Consider the following 26,660-nt stretch of genomic DNA (forward strand, 5'->3'; position numbering starts at 1 on the left):
CCCATTCTCATCAACTTACCCAAAACTGAAATTGTCAAACTCAACACCTGTTGCAATCAAATTGCAAAATTTGCTACCAGTGCCCCCTACTGAACCCACCACTGCCATTCCCAGAAATAACTTGGCTGGCTTGAATTCACTAATCTCCTCAATTATCAACTTTCATTTGCCCATAATCTCCTACTACTCCCAGACAAAACTCCAGCTCTAGCCAATCTACTAGAACTACAAGCTAAAACTAGACAACTTCACTCTAGTGCCAAAAAATTAATCAAGGTCACGAAGACCAACAACACAGCAGGGGACACCCTCTTCCCTAACTACATAGGCAAAATTTGGGACACCCTACTTACTGCTATTACCTCAGCAGGCTCAAAGATTACATTTAAAAGACTCCTGTAAGAACACCTAAAGCACACATGGATATGCACATTCCCCACCTGGCTGACCCCCCCTTACTCTTGCCCTCTGACTTCAGCTTCATCATCAAACTTCTCTACCTTCCTTCCAGTTCCACCTCTAATTCATACACCTTAGTCAGTACCCATATGTCACTGCTAGGACTCTGTGTTATCTATCCACTACACTTTTCTCTTTACACCTCTACTCTTACTCTATACTTGAGCTACTTACTCCTGTTTTTCTTACTTAACCTGTTATCCAATTTCCCATCTCTGTCTCCTCTCCTGCTACTATATCTAATCTTTGCTCTCTTTGTTGCTATACTCCCTACTGTGGCTAACTTGCTCACAGGTTCAACTGTATAAAGCAAAACATGCGACCCCTACTAACAATGTTCACCATTATGTAATGCCTCAACCTAAAACTGTAAAAGATGTGTTCAGTCTATGAAAATATGTTAAATCTTAAGATTCAATGCTATATTACTAGTCAATGTTAAGTTTGGTACTATCTATGTAAATAAGCATTAAGCTTGACTGCTAGGTTACTAGTCAGTGTTAAGTTTGGTACTATCTATGTAAATTTGAATGCTTCTGTATACACCTTATATTTTCCTTAAAATCTAACTGTGGAGCTTTTCTCCCCAGGCCTCTGCTGAAAATGGACATGCATCCAGTCAGACTTTCCCGGTCAACAAATGTAAAATAAAATAAAATAAATAAATAAATAAATAAATAAATGAATGAATGAATGAATGAATGAATGAATCATCAGACCTTTTATTTTCCTAAATGCATCACAGGTTGGACAATATGCCTGAAACTATATAGGATCAGCTGGGCAATTAAAGATAAAATAGAAGTCCTCCCTACTTGAGTAATTTAAGAGAAATTAAACAAAAAAGACAGCAATTTTAGTTAATTGCCATAATGTAATTCCTTCATCTCAGTTGATGAGATTTAATTAAATAAATACAAACAGTGCACTGTTTATTTACTTAATAATTTAGTCATCTTCCATTTGTTAATTAGGTAAGAGGACTGATCCATACACCCTTTTCAACCCTAACTCAGATTCAAAGACTGAGTATACAGAACAATGAATGCATAGCAAAATTGAATGAGCACACATAGTAAATATAGAGAAAATGTTTACAAATTGTAGATAAATCAGTTAACTAGACAGGAAATAGTCAATCATTTCAACAAGAATTGTCAGTTACAGAGCAAAGATATAAACAGATATTTAGTTAACTATACAGTAAGCATTTCACAGTTTAGTACTCATATTGAAGTATCATATCTAGTTAACTATACAGGAAACATCTGAAGGCTTCAAGGGTAGGAGCAATGTAACATTACAGAGATTAAGTAATAATGGTAGGAGCAATGTAACATTAAAGAGGTTAAGTAATAATGGTAGGAGCAATGTAACATTGCAGAGATTAAGTAATAATGGTAGGAGCAATGTAACATTGCAGATATTAAGTAATAATGGTAGGAGCAAAATGTAACATTACAGAGGTTAAGTAATAATGGTAGGAGCAATGTAACATTAAAGAGGTTAAGTAATAATGGTAGGAGCAATGTAACATTAAAGAGGTTAAGTAATAATGGTAGGAGCAATGTAACATTGCAGAGATTAAGTAATAATGGTAGGAGCAATGTAACATTGCAGATATTAAGTAATAATGGTAGGAGCAAAATGTAACATTACAGAGGAGTGGTAGTCAACAAAAAGGGAACTTACGGATGCAGTAACTGCAAACAATGCAGGTTTATTAGTAACACTTCTTTCATTAAAATCAAACATCTTGGTAGAACCCTATGGGCTTCTAAATATTATAACTGCAACAGCCAATTTGTAGTTTATTTGGCAAACTGTTCCACATGCCAATGTTATTATATTGGAAAGACTAAGAGAATGCTGAAACGTAGAATATATGAGCATGTGTTGGCTATCAAAAAAAAGGACAAAAACATTCCATAGAATGTGAAAATTTTAAAAAAGTTTGAATTTTCCATCCTAGAACAGGTTGAACAGGGAGTGTTTATGGGTGATTTGAACAATAAATTAGAACAGAGAGAAGCATTGTGGCAACTTTTGTTATGGGCAGACCATCCACCTGGTCTAAATGAGATGGTCAATTTAAAATGCTTTTTGGTGGACAGATAGATCAAATTAATATAGAATTAGTCAAAAACAGTTTTTATGCATTAGTAACTATCACTGTGTATTTTTCAAGGCACTCACAATATTTTGTTTGATTTACAAAAATTTTATAAGGGAAGTCTGAAGTACACTGATGTTGGTGTAATACATAATGCACAATATACATCATACAAATGCATAAAGACTCGATAATTAACATCAAAATACATATAAGGATTGAATAGTGTGTTAAATATATCACACATAAAATACATATATTAAGTATAAATTACCTGGTATATATTGACTTTTTAATAAAAGATCATTCACTGACCTTATGTTTTAAATATTGTTTAAAGCAAACACAATGTGATTTACTAATAAGACACACTCATTTTATATGAAAATGTTTTTATAACAGTCATTTTTTATGACAGTTAATACATATATACATACATACATTTTTTTAAAAAAAGATGGTCTTAATGATTATGATGGTTAATTTATGACATCACTTCCTTGAATGTAATATAAAAGAAGAGTTTGGGAAGTCTCTTCTTTTTCTGAAGAAGTTCACGGAATTAAAAGTGAAAGAAAGCGCTAAAAAAACACTGTCTCTTGGTGGTCACTGACAGTCTTATTCTCTGTTCGTTTCTTAGTTTGGTTCTACAACAAATTTTTATTTCTAATGGTAGGAGCAATGTAACATTAAAGAGGTTAAGTAATAATGGTAGGAGCAATGTAACATTAAAGAGGTTAAGTAATAATGGTAGGAGCAATGTAACATTGCAGAGATTAAGTAATAATGGTAGGAGCAATGTAACATTGCAGATATTAAGTAATAATGGTAGGAGCAAAATGTAACATTACAGAGGTTAAGTAATAATGGTAGGAGCAATGTAACATTACAGAGGTTAAGTAATAATGGTAGGAGCATGTAACATTGCAGATATTAAGTAATAATGGTAGGAGCAATGTAACATTACAGAGATTAAGCAATAATGGCAGGAGCAATGTAACATTACAGAGATTAAGTAATAATGGTAGGAGCAATGTAACATTACAGAGGTTAAGTAATAATGGTAGGAGCAATGTAACATTGCAGATATTAAGTAATAATGGTAGGAGCAATGTAACATTACAGAGATTAAGTAATAATGGTAGGAGCAATGTAACATTGCAGAGATTAAGTAATAATGGCAGGAGCAATGTAACATTACAGAGATTAAGTAGTAATGGTAGGAGCAATGTAACATTACAGAGGTTAAGTAATAATGGTAGGAGCAATGTAACATTACAGAGATTAAGTAATAATGGCAGGAGCAATGTAACATTACAGAGATTAAGTAATAATGGTAGGAGCAATGTAACATTACAGAGGTTAAGTAATAATGGTAGGAGCAAAATGTAACATTACAGAGATTAAGTAATAATGGTAGGAGCAATGTAACATTGCAGAGATTAAGCAATAATGGCAGGAGCAATGTAACATTACAGAGATTAAGTAATAATGGTAGGAGCAAAATGTAACATTACAGAGGTTAAGTAATAATGGTAGGAGCAATGTAACATTGCAGAGATTAAGTAATAATGGCAGGAGCAATGTAACATTACAGAGATTAAGTAATAATGGTAGGAGCAATGTAACATTACAGAGGTTAAGTAATAATGGTAGGAGCAATGTAACATTACAGAGATTAAGTAATACTATACAAGTTGGGAGTTTACAGACTCTATACTTGATGGTTTACAAATGGGGCACAGTTGTCAGCCATTTGGACAAAGGTGCTGCATGTATCTGTTTTGAGACAGGTTTATGCTCAATTGCTGCAATGCAGTTCTATTCAGATTTATCTCAGTAGACAGTTAATAAAGAGGACTCAGTAATTTTGATGTCTTGCTAATACTGACACTCAAACGTCTTTCATTTATTTTGCTGTTACAATAACCAATTCCTAGCCCATTGTGTGCATGTGCCATCTATTATCCAGAATATTTTTATTGCATAAACAACAAAATTAATCTGTTTATACTGAAATCATGGCTATTATTGGTGTACTACCTACCCAGTTTTGAAAGGAAATGAAATAGTCTGTAATACTTATACTTATGCCAAAAGACCAATACTCTATGCACTAACTTTGTGCATAGACAAGTAAGTCATTAATGTGCATATAATTCAGTTTGATTACAATTTTCATGAGCAAGTGGAGAGCAATTGGTAGTGATTCCTAAAGAGCTCCTAATAACAAAACACTGACTTTTTGCAAAGCAGAAGTCATAGTCCTCTTTAGAGTGCAGTGATGTGCATTGCACTGTTTAACTGCTTCCTATCAACTAGTTCTTGGATGTTATTTGTGGAATAAGTAAACTGAAAATGATGTGTTTTAATGGGCTATTTTCCTTTCAAGTAACACTGGTTTTGTATTTCTAATGTTTATGTGTGCTGAGTATTCTCAGAGATTCTGTGGAAAGCTTCTTACATTTTGTTCACTTGGCATGGTGCAACAAAACATGTTTTAAGTTACATGTTGCAAAGTTACTTCCCCAGGATAAACACAAAACTAATGGTTTTCCCAGTACAATGAGGGGTGCAATGTGGGCTTATATTTGCTGCCAGAAATGCAATAGTCACCATTATTAAACTTTATTATTTCGGATCAGATATTTATATCTAAATGAGGTTTGGAAACAAACCAATTTGTCCAGACACACCTTCAGTGTTTAGTGGTTAAGGGGAGCGAGCCAAAAAGGGGATCTAAAGGTCTGGGGGTTGGGAAAGGAATGTTAAGGCTGAGAAGAAAGGGGAAGGATGTCAGATAGATTGGTGGGTAAGGAAGGGTTAAATTAGGAGGGAGGAGGGCAGGGGAGGAAGTGAGGCAAGTGTAAGGAGGGGTTCATGGGGTTTTATGTGAGTGTAACTGAGTAGAGGGCCAGATTTAGCTGTGATCATGAAGACCGCTATCTCTCCATTCTTTTTTGATATTAAGGGCTTGGTTATTACTTTTGTTGGTTGGAGTGCTTAGCAGAAAAAGAGGGGCAGGCGTGTCCCTCTTCTGTTCCCTCTATTGTGTTGGGTGTTGGATTTAAGGAGTTTGGGAGATGAAAGTGAGTGGTGAGATGCTGCTTTGATAAGTGAGAGTAAGCAAGAGTGGTGGCCATGCTGTTTACTTCGGGCAGGGTGAGTGGGGATATGGTGTCTTGGTAAATGGTTACATGGTTGTTCATACTGTGTTTAATAAATAATGTCTTTCACTAAGAAATGTTTATGAAAGTTTTAATAAAGGTCATTAAATGCCATTTGGTGGCATTTAATGACCTTTATTAAAGGCAGATACCATGGTGCAGTGGTTAGCATTGTTGCCTCACAGCAAGAGCTTCTCCGGTTTGATTCTCAGCTGAGGTGCCTTCTGTGTGGAGTCTGCATGTCCTCCCTGAGGTTGTGTGGGTTTCCTCTAGGTGATATGGTTTCCTCCCACATTCCAAAAACATGTAGTAGGTGAACTGGACACTCAAAATTGGCCGTAGGTGCGAGTGTGTGCGCAAGTGAGTGGTATGGTTGAACTAGAGCGCCAGAGCTATCCACCCAGCAGTGTAAACCTTGGCTTGAGATGATTGCCACTGTGCAAAATGGGAAAAAGGGGTTGAGGATGGATGGATGGATTAAATGCCATTTGGTGTGGTGTGTTTTGTTGAGGATCAGGACAATTGAGTTTAGTAGTTGTTACAGTGTTGTGGTACGACTTCTTTACGATTCTGTGTAGCATTCTTATCTCATAAGCATTTATACTGTTTTTCAAAATCTAGAGTGCCTGTTAGTCATTAAAGCAGGCTCTTAACATCCAGTGGCTGCACACTAAAGTTAGTTTGCTCCTGAGTGGCATTACAATGAAAATCAACAACTCCAAATGAGAGGTTATGCTACTCTCCTGAAAGAAAGAGTAGGCTGCTGTCTGCAGGTGCTGGGGGGATTAAAGTGTTCAATCACTTAACTATTTATAGTTATATTAGTTTACCATGGGAGTGCACTGATCATTTCTTACCAATTTCACGCTCAGCCTAGGTAAAATACAAAACATTTCACAAACAAAAAAGGCAGAAATGTGAGCAGTAACAGAGTTACTCAGATTAGTTACATAGAAAAACTGTACACACACATTATAATAAACAAGCAGAGTGTAATGTACAATATTTACATTAGTTTCTAAAGTTGGTCAACCTTCATTAATTCTGTGAGAGGAGAGGAGAAGAGAAGTGGAAAGGACATGGGGATGGAGTACTCAGTGATATGTGCTGTGATGAAGTAGAAGCTTTTGGATTGAATGAACAGGTGCTTTTTAAAATGCATTCTGAATTTGGCGCAGGTGGTAATTTCCTTTAGTTTGATGGGGAGAACTGGTCCAGGAGTAGCTGCCTGACAGGAAAATACAGTCATGTTCACAAGTGAAGGAAGTGGGAGACTGATCAGAAGGTGGACAAAGGAGTAGAGGCGTCAGTACAGTGGATATTATAAGGGGCTACAGCAGTGAAATGAAACAGTGCAATAAGATAACGCTCTCTGGGCATGAGCTCTGCTACTAATGACATAACAATGAAGTCATACAGGCAAACAGCAGAAATATTTAATTTTTTTAAATTTATTTAACATCTGTATACTGGGAAAGTCTGATTGGGACAGACAGAGCCCATTTTCAGTGGAAGCCTAGGAAGAAATGCTTAAACTCTATACAATAAAGAGGGCTTGGCAATTTTGGAAAACCTCAGAATGCAACCACTGCTTTTGATGTGATAAAAGTAAGTTGAGGTGGTTTGGGCACCTAGTGATGATACCCACTGGGCATCTCTCACTGGAGATGTAACAGGCATAGCCAACTGGGAGCATACTCCTGGCAGCTGCAAGACATGTTGGAAGGTTCAAGTCATCTGGACATACCGTAGAATTCTCACAATATGAGCTGGAGAATTTTGCTGGGCAGCAGGTGTCTAGACTGTATACCCATCTAGGACAAATGGTTTAGAAAATGGATAGGTGAAAGGAGGAAATCAGCCATTCAGTGAAAATGAATGTCAAATGCAAACAAATGGATGATCATCAATACATAAGAAGACAGCACTTCCATCATGAAGTAATGTATTTGAGTCTCCCAGATTGGAGACGAAGCAGTCACCTGTATCATGATAAATCTGCAATGGAAATATTTTTTGGTTGTGCCTTCTCACCCCTTCTGTTTTATTTTACACATTATGATGCAGTGGATGCTACCTTTTTACAGATTTATCAGGGTAAGATACATAAAGTGCATAGCCTGATTGAAGAAACTGGCATAAATAACTTACATGTTTGAACAGTTTCCATTCATAAACTTGTAGTTACTTGGCTCATTTTGCTTGGGTCTTGCGTTTGCTTGTTATTCTTTGAGATCACTACACCCTACAGAAAGACACATTCTAATTTTTAAGTATAGTGTTAATGTTTCTTTTTTTTGTTTTTTTTAAGTACTACTATTGTAACCTACTGCCAATCATTAGCGGACCGGAGTTCCGCTGTGGTGACCCCTAACCGGGAAAAGCCGAAAGACACAATAACTACTATTGTAACATTTTGACTGTTTAGCCATTTTTAAAGTACTGTAATGTTCCTCTATGTTATACTAACCTTGTAATGAGTAAGGACTGTGGAAGGATTTATGCCTCCACATGGGGGGGGGGGGGGGTGCAATGAAACTTGCCTCTTTGCAAAACCCTTTATTTGATTTTTTTTTCAAAGATAATGTGGACTGTTCGCATACTGTGGCAGTGATAATTTATATACTGAAGAAAACAGTTTTGTGCAGTGGTGTATAAGTAAATGTTTTTTAAGCAGGACAGTTGTAGACCAAGCTGATACAGCAGACCCAATTAAATTACCCATTTGTGCAGTAATTCCACAAGGCACAATTAATGGAAAACTTGCTGTTTTATGGTTAAGTGAAATTCTTTGCAGAAAGTGATCCTATTCATAGCTGCTGGTACTACATATTAAACAGAAGTTCGGCTGCAGCCCAGAAACTAACAAATGATAGCAGAGAGTGTGTGTGTGAAGGCGTTTTCAGAAGAAAGGTTAGCTTTGAAACAATCAGCCCCCATGCAGACCAAAGCCGAATGGTGAAATGTACTAAACAAAATTTCAATAAAATTATAATGGAAAACAAATGTTTTCTCTTCTGTGACTGCTTTTGTTTGATTACTAGCAGTACACTCCCATTCAAGGGCTTTAAGCGCCCTGGTTTTTGCTCGTAATTGAAGGTAGAGAGGATCGTGGAGTCTGATGGGTGACTGAGTGCAGTGATACAGTACAACATCTTCTGTAATGCTGTCTCCTTAATAGTAATCACCTCTGAGGTAGTGGAACTCCTGAAAAAGAGTAGTAGTAACTTATTACCGGCTTGCAAACTCGCTGCAGACAGCTGGCAATTACACATTTGTCATTCTACTAAAGATATGACTCCCTGAATTTCAGTCTCGATTCTGAATAAATTGAATATTTAAGTGTACGGACTACCTAACCTTGACATATTTAGCTTGTTTTGGTGAGAATAAGGTCAGAGTCACTGCTCTTTCCAAATAAGATGTAAACCGCAAGGGGGTGTCAGGTTGTTCCACAGTGCTATGGGTTCTGAGAAAATTCTATAATGGCCCTGTTTTCCTCATTCACTGGTCCAGTTATACATGTTGGGGAAGGGGATATAAAGCAGAAGTAAAGTTATTTTGTAAACTTCCATATTTTACTTTAGGTTCCATAGTGACTGCACAAAGTGTATCCAGTAAAATACAAAATATTTGGTTATAAAATATGAAATGTAATTTCTTTGACTACTCAGAAGTATAAAATATCATGTAACCAGCTTTTGATATAAAAGAAAATTGCAAACACTCAAATATTTTACAATCAGCAATCATATCATATGTAAACATGAACATTTCAGAAGAAAAAAAATACTTTTTACTATTTTTGAAGGGTTTTTTACCTCCTACATCCCTACGCTACTTTTTATTATAGATACAAATTCCACGTCTGCACAACTTTGGAGAACAAGGCTAAGGGTTTTAAGTAGCTAAATGAAATTCTCTCATATCGTGGATGCAGAGTAACTTCATGCTTTGCATGTAGAATTTAGGGGTGTGGGGATGTGGGGACAGAGCTCTCACATTGGAGTATAGGAGGAGAGCTGCCTTGGGAATGAATTGCTGAAAATCATAAATGGTAGTGGTCCAAACATGCATGGGGGTAGCCACAGTAAGCGAGGACAAACACATCCATGGGGGGCACACACACTGAGACCGAACACATCTATGAGGGGCACCCACAGTAACTGAAATCAAACACTTCCATGGGAGCACCCACAGTAAGTGAGAACAAACATCCATGGTCAGACACCCACAGTAACAGAGACTTAGGGGTTTCGTTTAAGGAACTAACTTCACTGCTTTCTTTTGTTACCCCTTTTATGTGTGCATGTATGAAACCTTCATTTGTCCGGAACTCTTCACATTAAACAATATAAGATCCTAGGTTTCCAATATCTATTAATCATTAACTGCATCTGTTTTGAATTGAAACCTTAAGGGGATCACTGTTTGCATAATTGAATTTAAGCATTCAGATAGCATCATAGCACTGTCTAATTTGAAGTTCCCACTAGAAGCTGTAACATACAGAGCTTTTCCATATATCATAATTATAAAGCAATTACAACTGTATCTTAGCATTTGTATAAGACTAGTATGCATTATATTATGTACCCAATCTAAAATATACCCTGCAGTTCAGAGTTTAACATTAGGCCAACTGTTTCAAATGAAAATATTGCAGCATATGCGTTTGGAAATGTCCTTCCTTAAACTACTAAAAGGTTCTCCATCGCCAACTTTGACTTTCTAATAAGACATCACAGGATGTAACAGGACTTAACTGAAATCAATATTTTGAAAAGCATATGTATTGAAATCTCAATCTTTAAAATTGATTATATGAGAAATGAATAACATTCATGTATATGGTTATGGGGTCTGATTTTATTCATTCAAGATAAGCAGTCCAGCTCAAATGGCCCCATTTATGGTTACAGAGTAAGTATGCAAATACAAATCTCAACAAGAATAGTAACAATGAAAAGTTCAGTGGGTGCTTTATTAAATATTCTATTGTCAGATAGGTAAGAAAACATATATTTCCTTAGAAAATAATCCTTCATGTTGCATCTGGACAGGTTTAAATGAAGACATGCTTCTGACAGTATTCCATAACTTAGAAGTAAATATGGAATACACCTGCTACAGCATTCAAGGTTAATACTGTGGTTGGACTTGTGTAAAGGGAAATGAAGCAATGGCATTCAATGAGTATGTTTATACAAATCTACATTAAATGCAAGTTTTAGCAAAGAGAATTAAGGATTCGAGCTCTTAAACTGCTTCCTGTAGTCTTCGGTTTGATTCGATCATCCTGCCTTTGCCTGCTGTGTGACTGATCAAGCCACTTACCCAGAGCCCCTTAACAGGGATAACGTGTCCAGTGGACTTAGCCAGTTAACAAATAAAAATTAACTGCAACTTTTTAACTATTTTAAAACAAAACATTGATAGAGATGTGTCTTTTGGCCTAACATCACCTTTTAGCATTTTATTTGAACATAGCCTGACCATATACAATAAGAGAAGAAAAGTTTTCTATACAATATAGTTTTTTTTTCAATCAAATGTAGTTTATGGTATGGCTGCTGGGCTGCAGCCCCTACAAAGTGGGAAAAAAAGTAAATAAACTGAATTATTTTATTTTACTTTTTTAAAATGCCAGTGATACTTCTTTGTTTATATTTCATTGTCTTACTGAAGCTTAGAAGTCCTTACATGTTACTGCACATGGATAGAGTTCCAAACGCTTTCAAATTTCAGTATAAAAAAGGGAAAGAAGCAGAAATCTGGAGCTGTTTTCAGAACAGCCCAGCATTAGGTGTAATCTAAATGGAGACTAAAGTGAGCATGCAGAGGCCAGAAATCTTGCTTAAATTCTGAGGTTGCTGTATTAAGCTGCTAGGAGACATTTCTATTGGCAAGCAACTGACGCAGTCTCAAAGTGAAAGTGAAAGAACACATTAAATGCCTTCTTGCTCATTGAAGCAAGTTTATTTACTCACATTTATTTAATTTATTTATAGTACTGTCTGCACCGCTTAAAAAATACCTTCCTACAGTCTGGTTATCATAACCTGCTTGTTGTCTGTTTGACACACGGATGCCAAGGAATTCACCTCCAGAGTGAAGCTCAAGAGGTGAATCTTGGTATCCATGTTGAGAACACATAATTAAAAGTTATGATCAGAGACACAATCATAATTCTTTGTAGCGCATGGAGCTTTATCTGCTCCATGTGCAACTAGTTAGAAGGGGAAAAAAATTGCTAAATGTTGTGCCAGCTTTGAAAGCCATAAAACACTTAGTGGACACTCAGAAAGGCAGTGTCCATACCTCACGAGTCCAGATTTTCATAGAATGTTCAGATTATTGTTTCATATTTTTGTTCTGTTCCTAATAACTGTGGTTTTCAGACAAACCACGGAGGAGTGAAGTCGTCAAGTAATGACTTACATTTGAGTTTCAGGGTTTGTATACTTCAAAAAATGCTTGATAACACATGGCGTGATTTTAACCACTTTTAAAGGAAGGGGAATGTTGCCAGTTGTTTGGTCTACTGCTTTCGTTTGCTGGTCAGTACAGGCAGATTATACTGCCGAGAGCTAGACCCAGCCTAAACAACTTAAGCAAGGGGTTGTTATGGTTAGGCTGTGCAGCATTTTGGTGCCTAACTGGTTTATCTTTTTCCTAATATCAGAGAGTAATCATCGTGCTCCATGCACTGCAAAAAGGTTAAATATGGAGTGCGCTTCATTGACACTAACACTTTACAAAAGTATGAACAGTGAAATAACAGTGCTTATGTACATTTGTATATCCTTTGATAGATGTTGGCAAGTAGTCCAACTATCCCTGCTTGAAAACATGAAGTGAAATGCATAAACCAGTATATATTACAAATGTAAATGTCCAATAGCGATGAGTAAGTGCATATAGGAAACAGGAGCATGAGGCTTCTGAACGTAACCTTGTGTTTGAAGACAATCAAAATAACTATGTGGGTTGGTGATTCCATGACAAATTTTATCCTGAGCAGAAGTAAAATACGAGTTTCAATGACAGAGAACATATAAAATCTGGTGAAACTAACTAGATGAGTATTCAACATAGGAAGAACTGAAAATACTTGATTTGTTTAAATATTGACTCAGTAGATTATCCAAGAAAGGCCAAGGGCGTTCCACACATTTACAGGAAAGAGTATATAATGCATGTTTCATATAGTAAAAGTAGACCATTCAATAGTTTTTCTCTTTCGCAGCAAAGATGCAAAATTAGGGGTTACTAAAATAGCTTGGTAATACATTTTGTTCCTACTATTTTAGTCATTTATTCACCAGCTACACCCAAGCAGGCTCAGTGTCATTGTTTCCGTAGCACAGAAAGATGAAGTATGGGCTTCAACACAGATCAGGTACTAGAACAGCCAGGTAGTAGAAGGTAAGAGTGAGTGGTTTATGCTGTTTCACCAATCTGGGAGGGATAGAAATAGTGGTACCAGTCAGCCATAGTGCTCCCATTGCTCCCATGAAGGTCGACGCTTGCAGTATAACAATGGCTGTAAAACCAGGGAAAGTGGGTTTGATCTAAGCCTGTGATGGTGACCTTCATAAGCACATGTATCAGCATGAACATACTGGGGGGGAATGCAAGCACGTGATGTGGGTACTCATGTCATCCACCAGGACTGGGGTTGGGGACCTAACGACAAAACCCTGATGGGTATGCATATGATGGCAAACTGACTAGGGAGGGTTGATAGTGAGAAACAAGGGAGAAGTGATACAAAAAAAGCCAAGTATCAGTCACATGACACCAAACAAGACCATAGCCACTGACTGATGACAGACAACCCTTAGGAATGCATCCCTTGGGGATTACAGAATCATTCCAAGGAATAACAGTCAACCCTTAGGAATGCATCCCTTGGGGATTACAGAATCATTCCAAGAAATAATAATTATTCAGTTACTTAGAGCTCAATGCAGTTCCTCCCAGCGGGCAGTTCCAGCCTTGACTGGCTTCCTCATAATAACCTGAGAATTGGAATCTTCTAGTTCCACAGTGCAGATTCACTGTGCCCAGTATTTGTGAAATGCAAGGTTACAGATGCTTTCCATTCAGATCCAACAATTCTCTCTTCCTCTTTTTCTATCAATATGTCACAATAACTACGCTGCTGGCAAAGCTTTCTGCCTACCTAGCTGCCCTTTCAGATGGCATAATGTCATGGATCTAGAGCTTAACATTACTATTACTCCGGGCTCACAGAGCAACCCTGGGGCAATAAACAAGCAGTGAAGTCAGTGAAGTAGCCTGTTTCTTGTTTCCTCCATGGAGTATCTAAGCTAGAATTCCTCAGACATCTAACAATGGAGTATCTAAGCTGGAATTCCTCAGACATCTAACCATGGAGTATCTAAGCTGGAATTCCTCAGACATCTAACCATGGAGTATCTAAGCTGGAATTCCTCAGACATCTAACCATGGAGTATCTAAGCTGGAATTCCTCAGACCTCTAACCATGGAGTATCTAAGCTGGAATTCCTCAGACATCTAACCATGGAGTATCTAAGATGGAATTCCTCAGACATCTAACTATGGAGTATCTAAGCTGGAATTCCTCAGACATCGAACCATAGAGTATCTAAGCTGGAATTCCTCAGACATCTAACCATGGAGTATCTAAGCTGGAATTCCTCAGACATCTAACCATGGAGTATCTAAGCTGGAATTCCTCAGACATCTAACCACGGAGTAGCTAAGCTAGAATTCCTCAGACATCTAACCATGGAGTATCTAAGCTGGAATTCCTCAGACATCTAACCATGGAGTATCTAAGCTGGAATTCCTCAGACATCTAACCATGGAGTATCTAAGCTGGAATTCCTCAGACATCTAACCATGGAGTATCTAAGCTGAATTCCTCAGACATCTAACCATGGAGTATCTAAGCTGGAATTCCTCAGACATCTAACCATGGAGTATCTAAGCTGGAATTCCTCAGACATCTCTGCTTTGATTTTCACCATCTTTACTAACCACATGTGGCTTGCCTTTTGTACAGCCGTGGCTCTTCCATTTTCATATACTCAGCTTGTAATGTCAAATATTTCTCTGGCTTCCATACATCATCTCCCAGTATATGTACGAATCTGGTCTAAATCACTAGCGTACTACAAAAAACACTCCCATGTAATACCACTTATATGAAATCGATTATTTTCACTCACAAATCAAAATACAGCACCTTGCATAAAAAAGAAAAAATTGGTAGTAATGAGTAAACGGCAACTTTTTTGGGTGGGCGGTCCCCTACATCATCACTACTCAGTGCCCAATGTCTACCTTGGGTCTGCCAGCTACTCTAAACCCTCACACTTACTCCATTAATCCACTGGGACTGTCTGTGGAACCTGAGGCCTTTCTGGGATCTTGGCCTTCCACATTTCATTGGGGGGATTTTAGATTTTGCAATACCCAGTCTACCCACCCTTGCAATGCCTGTACTTATGGCCAAGGGGTGGACACTCAGTGGGGATGTTGCAGTGTTTTGCCTTGCCTTTTCAGCAGCTTAGACATATCCAACCCTGCCTCCTCTTTGGACCACACCTCGTACCATGAGATGTCCCCAACCTCCACCAGGAATTGTTGCAGGAGATGCCCATGTCACAGACCTCCCCTTGGATGGTAATGTACATCCCTACCTGACACTTCAGTCGCCCAAACAACAAATCAAACGCAGGTCATCCAGGCTGTAGTCAGGGGGTTATCCCTATATGCCACCAGAGTGGCTCAAGTGGCAGTCTCCAAATATCTAGAAACAATGTTTAACAAAAGCTGCTTACAGTAGCACTTAAGGTCTAACACTAAGGCATTTTCAAATTAGATGCTCACCATCACAGCCATGTAACTGGTAAAACCCACACCAGGATGTTGAAGCACAATAAAAACATCTGAAATCCCTTATCTAACCAGAGAGACTTCTTCTTAATTAACAAGCTTATGTGATTTAACTCTCTCTCTCTACTTATTTCTCATTAATGGGAACCTACATCTCATTCTGTTTAAGATTTGCAATTTATTATGGTACATATGAACTTTTATAAGGGCAGCACCATACATCAGTATTAAAAGGGCAATGTCAGTGTATATACATAGCCATGCCATATATATTAATTTAGCACAAAAAAATTTGTAAAGTCCTGTAAGAATAATGTCATGTATCCTGATGGATGGCAGACAAGGAAGAACATACACTTTATGCCTGCAACTTGTAGATGTTGAAATGACTTGGTTTCCTTACAGTCAAGCTGTGTCAGCCAAAGACCAAGGCTACCAAAGAGAGCAACCCCACCCCAGTTCTGCCCTACTAAGAACACTGTACCACTAAGAAACAGTGACTATGTCTTAGTAAAAGTGTTAGTCTCAGCTGACCAAATCTCTGTGATACAACTAAGATGAACAGAATGTGTCAAATCTGAGATAATCTTCGGCTTGGTGTGGATTGATCTCAAGTTAACATAAAATGCCACGACAGGGGCCACCAGAAGATGTTCTTAGATACTTGCCATAAGTGAAAAAGTTGGATCCTGGATGCTAAGCAAAGCAAGAAATCAGATATCTCACTCCAAGAATTTAGCAATATGGCCAATGACCTACCAGGAAAATGCTTGTGGATGTATCCATATTGTCCATCTCCCACCAGCCAGCATGTTGCCTGCATAATAGATACAAGTGCCTATATAGTTAGAAGGTAGATGTAGGTAGACGAGAGGAAGATAAATTGACATTAACCAAGTAAAAAGGATGTATAAACTAAAACAGCCATGCTGTTATTCAAAAATGCAAATTAAAGTTATTAAAACAGAAGCTGTAAAAACTGTAGTAGCAAAAATAAAACCAAAGCTAAAACTTAATAGTAATAAAACAGAGCAAGCACAAATTAAAACAAACAAGGATAAAAGTACAATAAAAGCCACAATATAAGATAATCAACTCCAGTTAAATGTTGAGGACCTTGTTCCCTGGCTAAACATGGCAATATAAGCAACTAGACCTTAACTTATGAGCCCCAGCAATTCTGGGGCAAATAATATGACTGTGTAGGGAAATAGTAAAAGAAGAGATAAAGGATACTTTTCCTCAGAATATCTAGAGGTAATGCTGAAAACCAAATAATCTAAGCTGTTGTCTGGAAAGTCCAACCAAGGATGCAGGCTAATCCAATTACTAGCAGTAGTCTGGGTTATAACTAGAAAGTAGCAAGCAATCCAATTAGAAGAAGTCAAGTAAACCAACAGTCCAGTGACAGGAAAGCAACAGAGTAACTACCACAACATGAGGACAAAGTCAAAGCATCACAGTAGTCAACTGCCAAGTGAGATTTATAACTCTGAAATTCCCCTTTCAAAACTGGCAATATGTTAAATACAGAATAATTTACTAAATTAGTAATCAAGCACCACAGCAGCCAGTTAGTTAAAACTGACATAACAGTTATAATCCAAACCTACCAGGTCTATTAGGAGATCAAGCAGACCAACCAGATGACCTTCTATCATAATCTATCAGTATCCACCTGTGTCCCTGCTGGACAGTGGCACAGGGTGCTAACTTGTTGGAATATGGGCTAAATTCTTGGCTAGGCTTGTAAGGGCCTCAGGGCCAATAGCCTAGTAACTTCCTATGATCCTATGAATCAGGTGACCAAAGCCACAGGTTCCACAGCTTGCCAAAGGATAACATCTCCAAACTGCAAAAGGAGAGTACACCGAATACCTTTGAAACTAGTACTCCAATCCGGTTGATAGTATAAAACCAAACAGTTATGATAGCAGCAATGGAAGCAATATAACAAGATTGCCACAAGCTGCAATAAGCTGTTGACAGCAATAACTTCAGCAAGCGATAACACACCAGCGAACACAATACACTGTGATACACCAGGCTATGATAGAAACTTCTGGTAGCACCAGATTGAAATAAAATAATGTAAACTTAAACACAAATGAGCAGATCAAAGTGAGATGTACTGAAAATATCTTCAAAGTTTCAGCTTCTGATTCAGAGGAAGACATGGCAACGCGATAAGAATGACACCATCTTTTCAAATTATACAGCTCAAACCATCTGAACTGTGTCCAAATTTAAATGTAAAATAAAAAAAATGTAAAAACAGTTGTGTTTGATGGAAAATGATAATGAAGTAAAACAAGGACTTCCCAAGTCTTGAGGGGACTGATAAACCATCAAATATGGTAAAACCATGTCTCCGCTGGTTTTCAGCAGTGACTCGGTTAGGAAACTCAGAGCATTTCAACCAGATAGAGAGCAGCGGTACCCACAGCAGAGCAATATAAAGCAATAAAAAAGAATCCAGTTGGAGAACAATTTATAGTGAAACTAGCAGTCATTAAGCACCCAGAACAGCAGTACTACTGCCTTTTCTCACAAGATAACTAGTACAGCAGTGTTCTACAAGCCCCCCCCCCATACTAGGCCAATTTAGCTGTGCTCAAATTGACAAATACAGTAAACAAACAGAGAAACAGTTACTTTTGATGTGAAATAAGTGGATAAAAATGTGCATTTTCCTAGTCTTGTAAGGACTTGTATTGAGTCAAATCTTGTGAAATTAGGTCACAATCAGTTTTCAGCAGAGGCACAGTTGTGAACACACTTCATTGCTTAACTTTCGGCTGCCCATTTGCTTAAACACAAAAACACACTGAATACTCACACACATTACTGTGTAGGATCTACAGCTAAGCAGTCGTTAACATTTTCTAAGCACATATTCATGGGACTGGTAAACCATCTTTATCCTCCTTGCTTCTAAGCAGCTTTAAGTTCTCCATTGTACTGTGTTACACTTCCGATTAAGCTGAGATTCCCAACGGTACCCTGGGGTCTATGAACAATTAATCTGGTCCATTGTCAGTACTGGCTTTCAGCTCTTTTACTGCCACATCCCCTTTGCACTGGTTGGTAAGGACCAGGCCAAGAATAGCATCTTCCTGCTTCAATGCGATTTCACCAACATTTGTGTTTATCCTTACACTGCCATGAGTACCTACCAGTTTACTGAATTAATATTGAAGTCTGAGACTGCTATTCCTCCCCTCTTCTTAGGTCTTAAATTCTGCTTGAGAGCCCATCATTAATTTGGCAGACAGTACTGTATCTACCTACCAGGGGCCGTTGCCTTCCTGACCTTCTGACCTTCTGACCTTTGCTATCTCCATTTTACTTTTCATTATTTGAAGTATTGCTTTCCCCTGCTTCCCCTGTTTTCCTAAATACTGTGATATTGGTAAGCGCATACTGCAGTCCCTCTCCAATATAGCCAATGTTAACATTATGTTTCTAGTGCCAAACACATTTCTTCATAGTCATTTTTTTTTTTTTTGCTCTGTCAGCACATTCATATCACCCAACAGTTGCTCTTTCTCTCTTCTCCATCTGAATGCCCCCCCCCCCCCAGTAGAGGTCTTTCCTTTCCCTCTTTTAACTTTTCAGATATAATAGGTTTCAGCCATGCAGAGCTTTATAAATAAACAAGATGGCCTTTGTGGAAATATAAGAAACACACTGCATGGAACCCAGCATATCATAGCTGGGCATGGTGAAATGCCATGAAAAACAACAAGCCAGCACAATAGTGAGCAGATTATTGTTTTCTACTTGCTGTTGGGCTGGTTTATTTGTTGCTTTTCTTGAGTGAGATAAACCTCATAAAAAGAGACTGTATTGACAGGATTTTGCAAGACCCTTCACTAACCCAGTCTTCATATTACCGAGTCATCATGGTAGCTTGAATTGCCTGCAGAAAGACCAAAGTGTAACAATTTGCCACAATCCATTAAGGTAATGAAGATGTATACCATTTTAAGATGAAAAATAACATTCATCCTACTGATGTCTCCTCTGGGGGAAAATTCCTCTCTGGACAGAACTTCTGTTTAAAAATAGCAAAGGACCAGCCACAAGAAAAGACCAAAAAAGACTCTAAAGAAGTAGCTGAAATTCTCCTATTTCACGGAGTCTGCCCAGATTTCATTACCTTACCTAAATTAGCAATCTTATGGTTTTTAGTGGATATAGTCTTAACTAGTTACAGGACATTTCTTTAGGATACTAGTAAGAATCACATTTCATATGTGATAGCACTGTCCCCTAGATGTAAATGGCATTTTGATTTGGTAATTCTGTTTATAGCACTGAACAGCCTGGCATAAATATTTAATTAGGTCTTCAGAGGGGATCCTGAAAATAAGAAATAACATGATAAATCAGGCAGAAAAATAGACGACCCCCATTGGATTATAGGCTCATAGGTTTACAGGTGAGTACTAGGCTAATGACTACTGGACCTTTTTAAGTCTAGCTGTGCATCCCAAATCTCTGACAAGTTCTGGTACCCATGGTAATGTTAGCAGGGGCTTGGGAAATTAAATTTTTACAGACATGGGCCTAAGAGATGAACCATTTAAGAGACTGACTGCATCCACTAGAGACATACGTGCCTAATCAGGGATGAATTTCTAGTCCTCCATCCAGTTGCCCAAGTAATAGTTGAATTTGGTTAGAGAGGAACTCTGCTTCACTTGGATAGGAAGGCTTTTCTGTAGAAGGGGTAGTCTCTGGAATACTTGCCTGTCTTTTCAGCATGTCTTATTTAACTCATAGGCAAGGTTTAATTCTTTAGAATGGATAATTCTGGTGCTGCTTGTTTTGTGGATATGCAGGAGGTCCATCAGAATGGGGCCTAACAATTCCTTGTATGCCAGGCATGATCTCTTCTCAACAGCCTGTAGGAGACAGAATACAGTGGTAGCTTTGAGGTGGACTGCAGAGGACATACTATTTACTCCTTGTACTCTGTCAGTGAGGAACCACTGTGGATGTTTCAAATGTTGAATGTGCCTGGTGAGGTACGTACCAAAGATGGCATTATATTCAATGATCTGATGAGTGTAGACTACAATGGAACAATGCCCTTCTTAGGCTAGATGTTTATAAGTTGCAAAACATAGAATGATTTCCTCATTACTGTATACACATGATGGTCAAAGTCTAGATTCTGTGTGCCATCAAGTCTCTAGATACTGGGTCAACTCTTTGGGGTGTATTGTCAATATGGTAGTCACCAGGGATGGCTGGATTCCCAAAGGCTACTTTTATGTATTTCTTGGCATTTATATTTAGTCCACCACTCTCACACTAGTTATTTGTCTGTGTCAGCCTTTCTTGGAGAACATCAACATTGGTGGGAGATTCTACGGCTACCCTCAATTTCAAGAGTCTGCAAATTTTATCAGCTTCACTTCAGACAAGTAGATGCTAAAAAGGAACAGTCCCAATACTGATCCCTGATGGTCTCTGCTTGTGACTGGCCTCTTTGTGGAGGTGCATTCCCCAATTCTAACTACCTGGGTCCTGTTTGTGGGCCAACCGGCTATCCACTGGATGATATAAGGGTTTATACCTAACCTCTTGAGTTTGTCAACAATTCCTGACTAGGGAACTATGTCAGATGTTTTGGCCAAGTCAAAGTAGGTAGTGTTTACCATTTTGCACTCATCCATTGCTTTGGTGGCCTTCTCAAAGCAGCCTACCAGGTTGAATAGGCATGACCTGCTCTGGATGAGACCAGTTGGGTTGGGTGTAGTAACTGAAGGTCTTCTATATCATTACTGATCATTTCCATGATAATTCTTTCTATGGCTTTGCATATGAGACTAGGGAAACATATGGATCTGTAGTTTCCTGGGTCCATAAATGGCCTACATTTGTGCAGAGGAAAAACAGTTGTCATTTTCCATTTGCGAGGCATGAAGTCTGTTTGGAGGATATAGTTAAACAGTGATTCCAGATGGCCTGGTAGGTGGTATTGCAAGCTATTTAGAGGGCAGCCTAGCATATTTTGGGGGCTACTGATGCAGTGTTCTTGCCCTTAGAGATAACAGTGAAGACCTGTTTCCTAGTAATATTTATGGGAGTTATATTTAATGGTAGTTCCTGAGGGGATGCTGGGGAGGGGGGACAGAAGTAAAGTTAGAGGTGAATTTATCTGCCAGTAGGTTTGCATATGTTCTTTTTATTTCTCCAAATCTTTTGGGTTTCTAATACCATGATGGGAATGGATCCCACTCCTAAGTCAAAGTATGAATAAAGTTCATGAAATTAGTATTGTTTCAATCTTTGATGTCAGCCAAAAGTGCTCATTGCAGCACGTGCAGTGTGCCCAGTAATGACTCCTTCTGCAATTTGTACAGGTTTACATGTATTGGTAGCATATGTAACTACAGTTGTGGATTCTTTTACTATAAGACCCATTGCTCCTACTACTATTGGAACTGTCTGGGTATCTTTCTTCCACATTGCTCTCATTTCTGCCTGGAAATCTTGATATTTTATGACTTTGTATCTTTCTGTACACAAGACACTAGTCACTGGGTGTAGCAATTTCAATGATCAATGCTACGCTTGTCTTCTTTTCATGGACTACTATATCTGGTTTTCTCGCATCTTTCTTTTGACCTGTTGGTAACGGGTGACCCCATGTGATGTAGACATCACCATTTTCTATGATGCTTTGTGATTCATGTTTCCAGTGTTTTTGAGCCACTTCAGTACCATGCAGTAGATATAAAAAGTTTACGCACCCCTGTTAAAATGCCAAGTTTTTGTGATATAAAAATGTGAGACTGCAATAAATCATTTCAAAACTTTTCCCACCTTTAATGTGACCTATAACCTGTACAATTCAACTGAAAAACAAATCTGTTAGGGGGGAAAAATATAAAAAACAGAAAATAAGCTGGTTGCATAAGTGCGCACACCCTTAAACTAATACTTTGTTGAAGTACCTTTTGATTTATTTATAGCATTCAACCATATTGGGTACACACCTGCCATCAATTAAAGAAACTCTGATTAACTCCAAATAAAGTTCAGCTGTCCTAGTAAGATTTTCCTGACATTTACTCAGTTGCCTGCGACAGCAAAAGCCATGGTTCACAGAGAGCTTACAAAGCATCAAAGGGATCTCATTGTTGAAAGTTATCAGTCAGGAGAAGGGTACAAAAAAATTTTCACAGCATTGGATATACCATGGAACACAGTGAAGACAGTCATCAAAAAATGGAGAAAATATGGGACAACAGGGACATTGCAAAGAACTGGACATCCTTCCAAAATTGATGAAAAGACAAGATGAAAACTGGTCAGGGAGGCTGCCAAGAGACCTACAGCAACACCAAAGGAGCTGCAGGAATTTCTTGCAAGTACTGGTTGTGTACTACATGTGACAACAATCTCTCGTATTCTCCATATGTTTGGGCTATGGGGTAGAGTTGCAAGACGGAAGCCTTTTCATAAACAGAAAAACATCAAGGCCCAGCTAAAATTTGCAACACAATACATCACTTCTCCCAAAAGCATGTAGAAAAATGTGTTATGGTCTGATGAGACCAAGGTTAAACTTTTTGGCCACAATTCTAAAAGGTACGTTTGGCGCAAAAACAATACTTTACATCACCAAAGGAACACCATCCCCACAGTAAAGCATGGTGGTGGCAGTATCATGCTTTGTGGTTGCTTTTCTTCACCTGGAGCTGGAACTTTAGTCAAGGTGGAGGGAATTATGAACAGTTCCAAATACCAGTCACTTTTGGCTCAAACCCTTCAGGTGTCTACTAGAAGGATGAAGATGAAGAGGAATTTCACCTTTCAACACAACAATGACCATACATCCAAGTCAACAAAAGAATGGCTTCACCAGAAGAAAATTAAAGTTTTGGAAAGGCCCAGCCAGAGCCCCTGCCTAAATCCAATAGACAATCTGTGGGGTGACCTTTAGAGGGCTGTGTACAAGCGATATCCTCACAATCTGACAGATTTAGAGTGCTTTTGCAAGGAAGAGTGGGCAAATATTGCCAAGTCAAGATGTGCCATGCTGATAGACTCCTACCCAAGAAGACTGAATGCTGTAATTAAATCAAAAGGTGCTTCAACAAAGTATTAGTTTAAGGGTGTGCACACTTATGCAACCAGCTTATTGTACTTTTTTTATTTTTTATATTTTTCCCTTAACAGATTTGTTTGTTTTTCAATTGATAGCAATTAATCAGGTGATAGGTCACATTAAAGGTGGAAAAAGTTTTGAAATTATTTATTGTGGTTTATTTTATTTATTGTGGTTTCATTTTTTTATATCGCAAAAACCTGGCATTTTTACAGGGGTGTGTAAACTGTTTATATCCACTGTATTTGCACAATTCTCAGTGCAACAGTCTTGCCACATCATTATACCTATCAGTATACAATCCTTCTGCCATTAGTGTGTCACAACCAGCAACAAGGTGTGCGACTGTTTCCAATTCTGTTTTACAAAACCTACATTTTTCCATTTCTTTCACATTTTCAAATGGATTTTGTAAACTAATGTGTACGTAGCCCACTATCTTGGTCCGCCAATATTAATGTTTCATCTTTTGATTTGAATTTGCCACTCCTTAACCATTCCTTTGTTCAGTCTTGATTAACATGAAGTTCTTCCAGAAGTTTTCTATACTTCCAACTATATTTATGCATTATTCACATTTTTTGCCTTCTCATCTGATGCTTCACATTATATTCTTTCTTTTGTTTTTGACACATTCACTTGCTGCCTGATTTGTATCTACTTCAGGTTTAATTTCCCTTCCTGCTTGACCCCAATATGCTTCTGCTAGACTAAGCAGGAAAGTTATCTTAGATTTATTCTCCTCATGTTTCAAAACTTTCACTACGTTCGGATCTTGTGAGATCAGCAGATATATGTGTGCAGTCCCATGATTGCAGATCTATTCCAGTAATCAATTTCAAGGAGGCCCATACCTCCGGCGGAATGGGGAATATATAGTCTTGGTATGCACTTATGTTTATAAATCATTTGGTGAGCATGAAGCATCCTTCTTGTTTTCCTGTCTGATCTATCCAACATGTTTTGGGGCCAGTCAATCACTCCAAAACTGTAAGTCAGGACAGGAAGAGCAAACTGGTTTACAGCTTGAATTTTGTTTCTACATGCCAACACCATTTTTAGGACTAATTTAAGTCTTCTAAAATGTTCTTCTTAGTTTTATTCTCATTTGTTCATGTTTTATTGTTGTGCTTTCATTTCCCAGATATTTTTACATTCCCTCTTGTTCAAGTTTTTTATATCACATTATTGTCCCAAACTGATGTTTTCTTATTGTTGCAGATTTCCTGCATTAAAGGTTGGTTTTGCACATTTGTCAAGCCCAAATTACATTCTTATATCATCTGAATAAGTTTTATCTACTTGCATTTGTGCTTTCAGTTCCTCATCTGATGAGCTATACAGTTTTAAATCATTGACAAAGAGAAGACACGAGGTCTTTACACTTTGTTGTTTTCTAGGAGCCAAATTATAGCCATGGCCTAATCTGTTAAGTAGACAGCTTAAAGGGTTAAGGGCAAGACAGAATAGCAATGGTGAAGGGAGTCACTCTGGAATATCCCCTTTGAATTTTTATCCCTGGAGTAATAATTTGTCCTTTATCATGGCTTAATTGCAAAGTGGTCTGCCACTGTTTCGTGGTCACTGTAATATAATTGATCAGTGTGGAGTGTATCTTATACATTTTTAACACTCTTATCTATGAATATGACATACTGTCAAATGCTTTTTTGTAGTCAATCTGTGCCATATACAGATGTTTCCCATTTTTACAGTTCTCCATTATGACTTTATTTAGCAACAGATAATCATTTGTTCCATAATACTTTAATTTATTACCCTTTTGTTCTAATACAATGATTACATTTTCTTCTAAATGACTATAAACTCTGTCAGCATCAATTCCAGTGTATAGTTTATACATCATTGGAAGGCAAGTTACTGGTCTATAATTTTTAGGATATCTTGCAGTTTTACTCTTAAGTAGGATCATTGTTTTTCCTGTTAACCAGGTTGTTGTCTGTTCAGGGAGCTCACATAAATACTTCTTACTCATGGCTAAATCTTCGTGCAAAAATGGCTCAGTGTAGATGGCTCCATGAACAGTGAGCTCTGCACACAACTGTGCACTGCCTTTGAAGCTGCAGATATAGATAAAGAATGCCTTGAGGTTATCCTTGCCCTGGGAGGTCAAATTTACCTCAAATGTTGCTTTGATTGACTATGAGCTAGTTTGTTTGGATGGTGAAGCTGCTTTTATCCTACTTGGTGTGACACCTCCTAATTTTTGCCATAATTTTATTCCTTCTGTTATACAGCTTTATGATGTTGTGATTCCACCACAGTGGCTTGATTTTTGTATTAGTTCTGTTCGTATTCCTGGTGCCTACAGCTGCCTCTCTGCAGCTGTTAGGATGCTTGTATAGGGTTTCTGTGAACAGCTTCATGCAGGCAGCAGTGTTCTCAGTGTTTAGTGGGCTTGGAATTTTGCCAGTTTATCACTTAATAGTAGGTAGTTAGCCTTGCACTAATTCCAGAATGTTCCGGAGTTTGCTTGGGGTCTGTGAAATTACATCTCAAAGCATAATTTAAAACCAGCTATAAATCTTTTATATTACAAAAATGTAATTTTAGCAAAATACACTGAATAGGGCCAAACTTTGTCAAAATTTCCATCAAAAATACTTAAAATTCATAATTTCGAATAGAACTTCTCTTTATTTAGTTTAAATATAGTACTGCAATATTCCAGCAAACTTAGGTTACAAAATCCCCTTTATTGCATTCTCAGATGATGTAAAGGTAAATATGACATCAAAATACTTGCCTACCAAAAGTCATTTATACTACTATCTTCTCGTCTTTTGTACAATATAGACACTTGATAAATCAAACTTATTCACACTTCACTCTAATTATAAATATTTAGATCCTATCAGTCTCAATGTTTTGCAAATCAAAC

Source organism: Protopterus annectens, chromosome 8.part1 (assembly GCF_019279795.1).
Source record: "Protopterus annectens isolate FY-2018-M chromosome 8.part1, PAN1.0, whole genome shotgun sequence".
Taxonomy (NCBI): domain Eukaryota; kingdom Metazoa; phylum Chordata; order Ceratodontiformes; family Protopteridae; genus Protopterus; species Protopterus annectens.